Here is an 8636-nt window from a genome sequence, read left to right as displayed (position 1 = left end):
ACGGCATCTAGTAAGAATTTATCGCCAACCTTAAGTTGATTAGGAGAGGTATTGGGCTTGTTTTGGCGTAGTTTCAATTTATCATGTGTTCTCGGTTTGTGTTCTCGCCATTCGTCTAGCTCCTCTATCCGTAGCCTTCGTTCTTCATGAATGTGTCATCTATCATTTTTGGAACATGGCTCGTGAACTTCTTTGAAGCTTAATTTTTTCAAAGTCATATTGTCAGTTTTAGTAGATTGGTGTGGGCTATTACCTTCAATGTTCGATATGATGCCAAAATTACGAGCTTGAAGGGTGATCTTTCGTCTCCCACACGAAGTATAAGCTCACCTATGCCAACATCAATAATTTTTTTAGCAATTGCTAAAAAGGGCCTCCCTAAAATCAAAGGGGAATTATTATCCTCTTCTATGTCTAGAACAATGAAATCAACGGGAAGTATGAACTTATCTACTTTCACGAGTACATCTTCAATAATACCCTTAGGGAATCTTATAGTTTTATCTGCCAATTAAATGCTCATCCTAGTTTGTTTAGGTTTCCCAAGACCTAGTTGCCTAAACATTTTGTAAGACATGACATTAATACTAGCCCCTAAATCAGCTAATGCATGATTTATATCTAAACTACCAATTAAGCAAAGAATTGTAAAACTCCCTAGATCTTTCAATCTGTAGAATAGCTGAGAAGACTGAATTTAGCTCCACATGCGACGCTTCGTTCAACTTCCTCTTATTTACTAAAATCTCTTTTAAAAATTTCATTGCATTTGTCATCTACGACAAAGCTTCAATAAACGGTAAATTAATAAGTAATTTTTTCAAAAGTTTAAGGAATTTACCGAATTGTTCGTCTGAGCAGTCTTTCCTTGTCGCGTTAGGGTATGGCACACGAGGTTTATATTCGACAGTCACTAGTTTGTTTGTATTTTGATCTACCTCATCTCTCCCTTTGCTTACCACTGTTCCTTGCCTCGGTTCTGGTTCAGGCTCAACGACTCCTTCGTCATTTTGGATATTAATTGCGTTAAGCTGTTCCCTTGGGTTGGGTTCAGTGTTACTTGGCAAGCTACCTTGTGGTCGTGCAGAGATTAGTTTGGAAAGCTGGCCTATCTGAGTCTCGAGTCCTTGGATCAATGCTTGTTGATTTTTAAGTGTTGTCTCGGTATTTTGGAAATGGGTTTCTGACACTTATATGAATTTTGAGAGCATCTCCTCAAGGTTTGGTTTCTTCTCTTGTTGATAAGGTAGCTGTTGAAAACCCTGAGGATTTTGTGGCCTTTGATTTCCTTGACCACCCTAGGAGAAATTTGGGTGGTTCCTCCAACCTGCATTATAAGTATTACTGTATGGGTTATTTTGAGATCTAAAGTTATTGTTACCCATATAGTTGACTTGTTCCTCTTCGGTTGTGGGATGAAGGATTGATATTCTGTATGCACACCTCCTCCACTCGTGTCACACCTTATTAATCGATGTACCTGTGTAGAACCAAGTAAACCATCAATCTTTTTATTGAGAAGTTCTACCTGATTTGACAGCATAGTAACTGTGTCGACGTTATAAATGCCAGCTGTTTTCGTTGGCTTTGTCCTCATAACTTGCCACTGATAGTTATTTAGTGACATCTCTTCTATAAACTCATAGACATCCTCCGGTGTTTTATTGTTGATGGTTTCGCCAGCAACCGCGTCAACCATTTGCCTAGTCGAAGGATTTAGACCATTGTGGAATGTTTGTACTTGAAGCCAAAGCAGTAACCCATGGTGAGGGCACCTTCTCAGTAAGTCCTTGTATCTCTCCCATGCATCGTAAAGTGCTTCTAAATCCATCTGCACAAAAGAAGAGATATCATTGCGTAATTTGACTATTTTATCCGGCAGAAAGTATTTTAGTAAAAATTTTCGATCATTTGTTCCCAAGTAGTGATAGACCCTCGTGGTAACGAGTTCAACCACTGTTTAGCTTTGTTCTTTAATGAAAAAGGAAATAATCGAAGACGAATGGCATCATCAGAAATGCCATTGATTTTAAATGTATCACAAAATTCCAGAAAGTTTGCTAAGTGAGCGTTAGGATCTTCATCCTACAAACCATCAAACTAAGCAAACTGTTGTATCATTTGAATTGTGTTAGGTTTCAGTTCAAAAGTATTTGCAGCTATAGCTGGCCTAACTATGCTAGACTCAGTTCCTGTTAAAGAAGGTATAGCATAATCATACATAGTGCGTGGAGCAGGATTTTGATTAACCGCAATTTCAAGAGGTAGCTGATTGCCTTGGTTTTCAGCCATCTCTTTGATTGGGGTTGAGTATCGTCTTCTTGCTCGTTCTCCATGGATCTTAAGCTGCGCCTTATTTCGCTTTGATTTCTGCAAACTGTACGATCGATTTCTTCGTCAAAAAGTAATGGTCCCGACGGGTTTCTTCTAGTCATAAACTATAAAAACCTGCCAAAAGAAAGAAAAAAGTAAATTAATAAATAATAATAATGAAATTAAATAAAATTGCAAGAAAAATAAATGGCTAAAGTAATAAAAATTGAGCGTTCCTAATATTTTAGTTCCCCGAAAACGGTGCCAAAAACTTGGTCGCGTGATTCGTAACAAGTAATAAATATTTATAATGAAGATCAAACCTAAACTAACTATTATCACGACGAAAAGGCAAGCGCACCTATCGAACAATAGTATAGTAATGGCAAGACTGGGATGTCGTACCCAAGGGAACCAAAAGTACTAGTAATAACTATCTTTTTATTATGTAACCTAGAAATAAAGAGGGGTTGTTTATTAAAATAATTAACTAAACTAATTAACTAATTAAACTAAAGCAAAGAGAAAATTTGGAAAAGGGCTTGAAGAAAAGTAATTGATAAAGACGACACCAAAGGAGGAATCCACCTAGATTTCACTTATTATTTGATTCTAAACCAGACGATTTATTCACTTGACTTGATCTGTGAGACTCCCTAACCTATATTATTATCTCTTTTGAGACTAATAACATCTAACCCTCAATTGAATTAATTGAAATCTCTTTCTTAATTAAAACCCCTAGGGAAGCAGTAAATCGATATATGGACTCCCATATTAGGTTTCACCCTAATCCGGTAAAATCTCGTAACCTTATTTCTAGGCGTTCGATCAACTCCACTTAATTATGCCAAATCTACTATTAGATAGGGACTTTTGGTCCTCTGCATAAGCACATCTAATCATGAATTAATACCTGGAATATTAACTCAAGCATTAAAAACACATAATTAAGAACAAATCAAGTATTTATCATACAGTTCAGATAATAATAACAAGATCCATCATAGGCTTCAACCCCCTTAGGTATCTAAAGGGTTTAGTTCATAATAAAATAAGAGTACATCTCAAAAGTATGAAAATAAAAAAACATAAAGAAAACTCTAAAACCCCTGAAGGAATTCTGAGAGAGATCTTCAGTCTTGGAGTAGCTCCGGCTTTTGGGATGGATCATCTAGTTTTCTTTAAGTAATTCTCGGCGTGTGGTTTTATGCTCCAGAAAAGTTCTGGAGGGGACCGACCCTTTCTAAGTCATACTTAGGGTGTTTATATAGGCTTTGGATTGGCTTTCTTCCTCCCTAAATATCCTTTTCCGTGTAAAATACAACTCTTTGAAAAAGGGACACGTTCGTGTGACACGGCCTTGTAACGTGATTGCTAGGCCATGTTCGATCCGTTAAATTGTACACTACTATGTGGCTCAATGGCCAGGCCGTGTGAATCGTAAAAGCCTTGGTCGACACCCTCGAAAGACACGGGCGTGTGAGCTGCCCGTGTGGCAAGGCTTAGGTCGAATCATCTTCTCGGTTTGGTCTATTTTGTCCTTTTTTGGCTCGTTTTTAGCTCCTTTTGACTCTTGGTGCTCTCTTGAGTACAAAACATGAAATAACCAGATTAAAAGCACCAAAATCCATAAATCTAGTAATAAACATCCATAAATATGCTAGGTATTTGGCGTAAAAATATATATAATTTGGCATTTATCACTATCACACAAGAGTCTTATTGACGAGGCTCCTTCGTTCCTTTGCTGATGGCTCTCCAAGGTGGCCAACCAATGGTTCTTTAAGAGGCTCAAATGCTAAAATATTTATGAAAAGATGATGATAGGTGTGGGGAGAAAATAAGAATGCTAAGAGAATTTAGAGAGGAGAGAGTGATGAATGATAAGGGATGAGTGATGAGGGATGAGGGATGAGTAGAACTGTGAGAATGAGGTCTTATTTATAGGTGAAGAGAGGAGGATAGTTTACTAAAAATAGGAGTTTTTATCTTTTGAAGCATCTTCCATAGGTGGCCAGCTATAAATTGAGGAAGTTGAGCTGATTTTTGCTTGATTTTTGGTCAATTTGAGTGCCACAACTCAGGACTGAGACTCGATTAAGTGCAAATCTTCAGGTAAATCTCTAATTTCTTCAACTTTTCAAGGACCTTGTGCAATTAAACCAAAAAGTTGTTTATGGACAGCCATGTGCAGCCGAATTTTAGGTTGACTTAGTCCCCAATTTGGACAGTTTTGTAATCTAGCAAATATATCAAACCTGTCCAGAATAAATCGACAAGTTAGAGGACCAAAGAATAAAATTTATTCAATTTAATTAATTAATTTAAAACCCAAATTATTAATGAAATATTTTAAAATGAATAATTAAATAAAATTTTATATTTTATTATTTAATTTAATTATGCATCGCCCACTTTATGTCTTAAAAAATATAATTTCTTCAAATTAATATAAAATAAGCCATTTATTGCATGAAAACTATATAATAAAGCATAAAATCACATTCTACTAATTTCTATGCCCTAATTTCATATTTTCACATATTTCATTAATTTATTAAACAATTACTTAGTTTTAACACAATTTTAAGTAAAAAGGTGATAAATGACATAGGAAAAATCCTATATATTTTTCCGTTTACACATCCCCAAACTTCAATCATTACTCGTCCCGAGTAATGTTCATGCACAGCAAAAGGTCTTGCTAAGGTAAAATTGCTAATTGTGTAAGTAACATTAATCTTTGTCTCATAATCATGCATTAATAACTTCATGCTCATCAATCTTTTTTATTAACAAGTAATTCATATGCAAACATTCCTTAAGATTATACTAAGCTTCAAAATATGCCAACATGAATCATAGTTTGCATGTATGTCACAGTCATAGATAACATTCTTCATTCAACATAATTTCCTATCAATCTAGCAAACAATCACAAGGCTTATTTAAGATCTTCATATGTTGAACTTAGGACTTCCTCTCCACTAATGTAGGTGACATAATCATCAAATCACTAGGTCTTTTATAAGGTTGTAATGGGGATCGATTAAAGGTAGGTATTTTAAGATATGGGACATTTCGGTTTTAAGAATCTTAACCTTTAACTTTGTCTTGGTTTTCTCGTAATACAACCTTTTTCTTTAAGTGAACCTTTAGAACACCCCCTAACTTATTTTGAACTCAAGCTCATACATTTTTCCTTTTTGGAGACTGACCAAATTCATTCAAGATTTAAGGAATGATAGTAGTCATCCACTACTAATGCAACCTAATCCATTAATCAAAGAATTAAAGCTACAACCTCCTGTCAAATTTATCCAACTCATTCATTGATAATTCACATGATTTAAGAATTAAGCATCGAATGTAATAGAAATTTTCAAACAATTTTCATTAACTATAATTAAACCTTGCATGCTTCATTACCAGAAGAAAAAAATTTGAAACATGGGTGCATTTCCAAGCCCTATGTGCATTCCCCTAAATTTAAAGTTTTCATTATCTCCAATGCACTAATATGAAAATGTAATTACAATAAAAAAACTGCAATGACAATGTATACTTATCAAAATAAAACTTAAAGCTACATGCAATGCATGAATACTACAACTAAAGCTTAAAATACACTAACTCAGTTATCCGCAGTCGTCGATGTGGCTACATGATATTTCTTTCTCCTCCTTTTCTCCTCATCCTTCTTTTTTTATCCTTGGAGCGCTTCCTTTTCTTTTCTTTGGGCTTTGCACGGTCTTTGGATTGCTCCTCAATTTTCAACTCTACCTCGGTATCACCGACTGCATCCTGTGTAGGAAAGGCCACCTAGAGTGGTCTAGTGTAGACCACTATTGCCAATGAATTGCATTCCTCCTCACTGGTTACCTCAGCAACTTCCACTAGTCTGACTCCAGTTTGCTCCAAATTATCAATATTTGCACCCATAGACACAGGTGCAGTGACAGTCTTCTCAACAGAATCTTCTTTTTCTTTTTCTTTCTCATTTTTAGCAACTTCTTCTACTTCAACAACAACTTCCTCTTCTGCAGCAGCAACTTCCTTCTCAACAACAATATCCTCTTGATCAGTACAATTACCATCCTCGAATAAGCTATCAATTTTTTGCAGGCATTCTTCAGTGTCCTTGGATTCCTCTTCTTTCTCATTATCAGAGACTTCATAATGGGTGGGGATGTCACCGATTTGTCTTGGTCTTTTAATTTGTCATCCGAGGAACAGAGGTCATGATTTCGAATGATTGGTGAAAACACTGGGTATTCCAGTAGTGGGGATGGGCTCAATTGGCCTAATGTGGCTACAATAGAATTTTTCTAAGTTCTGGTATAAGCATAAAAAAAATTCTAGGATTTATCTATATCTTCTACTGTAGCGACAAGCCTGATCTGCCTGTTTTTAATGGAATTTACCATTTTTTTGACATCCTTCAGTTTGTACCATAATGATGTCTCTGTATTTAGGTTTGTTCCTTTGCTGTGGGCTTTGGCTTTGCCCTTTCTTATCTTACTAGTTTCCACCTTCTTCAGTATCGGCGTGTCCTTGCCATGAGTCATTCTTTCTACAGAAGCTTCATTGATTGGGCCCTTATTTTCCAAGACTTCTTCACCAACATGGGGCGCGATTCCTCTTTGCTCGCACAATAACATCACCAGTGATGGGAAAACCAAGATCCCAGTCTGCCTTGAGGCGTAGTCAGTAATTTTTTGGTGAAACATTGTGCCTACATCAATTTTTATACCCTTGAAGATAGAATGTATCAGACACATTCTGACGAGGGTGACTGTGGTGTTGTGAGTAGAGGGCTTTAGCCTGCAGTTGACAAAATAAAACCAAATTTTTCCTTGTAGCATTAGGAACCAACGGTGCATCATATAATTATTTTGATGGGAACCCGTCCACACTGCTCCCTCGACACATAAGTCTCTTACCAACAGGTCTAGTTTTTCATCTGTGATGTCATCAATGAACTTAGAGTGTTCGCCAACATCGACCTTGGTGTTGTACAACTTATTTCTTTTTTTAGTTTCCCATTGTATTAAGCCTTCTCGAATGAAAATGAACTCTAACTCATGATTGTAGAGATTAGCATAAGACTCACGTACCAGTGAAGGTGAGTAACTTCCAGGATGGGTGTAAAAAGTTTCCCAATTTAACTTCGAGATGGTCTTGTAGACTTGTTTACCCAAGTCTTCTTGTGATAAAAGGGAAATTCTGTATTTGGGATGGAAATTTCGCTTCAACATGTTGTCGTGAAATCATTCCTTTACCGCTTTATTCAAAAAGATTACTGGCTCATTTATCTGCACTGGACTACGGGATTTTGATTCACAGACTGTGGTTACAGAAGACTCATGTTCTCTAGCAGATTTGGTGGCTTTCTTGACCGAGCCTCTTGTTTTTACCATCTTTTGTTAAGGGACAATAGTTTAAAGTTAAAAAAAATATGATCTTAAGAAGAGAAAAGAAATATAAATGGTTGCTTAAATTCGTGACAGGCAGTACAGTAGGAGAGGACTTATAGTGAGTGAAAGAGGAAATAGAGAGGTGTGTTGTTTTGTGGAGTGATATAAGGCTGGCAAGAAGAGTTGCGTCCAATAGAAGTTGTGCCTGCTTAAATTATCAAATTGCTGAGTGATTTTGGATCCAACGGTGGGATCTTAATTTCCCTAAATTTTAATGAGATATAAATGGTAGTGCAAACTTATGGAATGCATCAACAGTAAAATTTTAATGCGTCGACAAAGGTATCTAATTTATTCTACAAAAAGGAAGGAAAAAAACTTTAACAAAACATAAATAAAATAAAATAAAATCAAGGAGTAGTAATTAAAAAGTAAACTTTTCAACCAATTTAATGGTCTCTGCTTGCTTTTGATCACTGTTGCCAAAATAGTGTTTTAGCCTCTGTCCATTTACTTTGAACTGGCATCCATCGCGTAAATCTCGAATTGTGACTGTACTATGAGGAAATACGTCGAAAACTTTAAAAATTCTAGGCCAATGTGAATGCAATTTACCTAGGTGCAATTTGAGTCGAGAATTTAATAATAAAACCTGTTGACCCACGATAAATTGTCACTGCAAAATAATCTTGTCAAGCCATTGTTTGGTCTTTTCCTTGTAAATTGCAACATTTTCATAAGCATTTCTCCTAATCTCATCTAGTTAGGTGATATCCAACAGTCTTTTCTTTCCAACTGATTGGTAGTCCTATTGGAACGCCGGTGCCTCCAAGGCGCAGTGGAAAAATAAAATAATTAAAAACATTCTGGCGATCCAAACCATGGATCCATGTGTAAGGAACG

General features: G+C 36.1%; 1 non-coding gene across 1 annotated transcript; it reads left to right on the top strand.

Annotated features, from left to right (window-relative positions):
• Positions 1-1757: 1757 nt before the first annotated feature.
• LOC128286227 (small nucleolar RNA R71) lies at positions 1758-1864 on the top strand. Its single transcript, XR_008276771.1, has one exon. It is a non-coding gene; the product is annotated as a small nucleolar RNA R71 (small nucleolar RNA).
• Positions 1865-8636: the final 6772 nt, after the last annotated feature.

This window comes from Gossypium arboreum, chromosome 12, assembly GCF_025698485.1.
Source record: "Gossypium arboreum isolate Shixiya-1 chromosome 12, ASM2569848v2, whole genome shotgun sequence".
NCBI classification, from domain to species: Eukaryota; Viridiplantae; Streptophyta; class Magnoliopsida; order Malvales; family Malvaceae; genus Gossypium; species Gossypium arboreum.
This window is presented reverse-complemented; position numbering and strand designations above follow the sequence as displayed.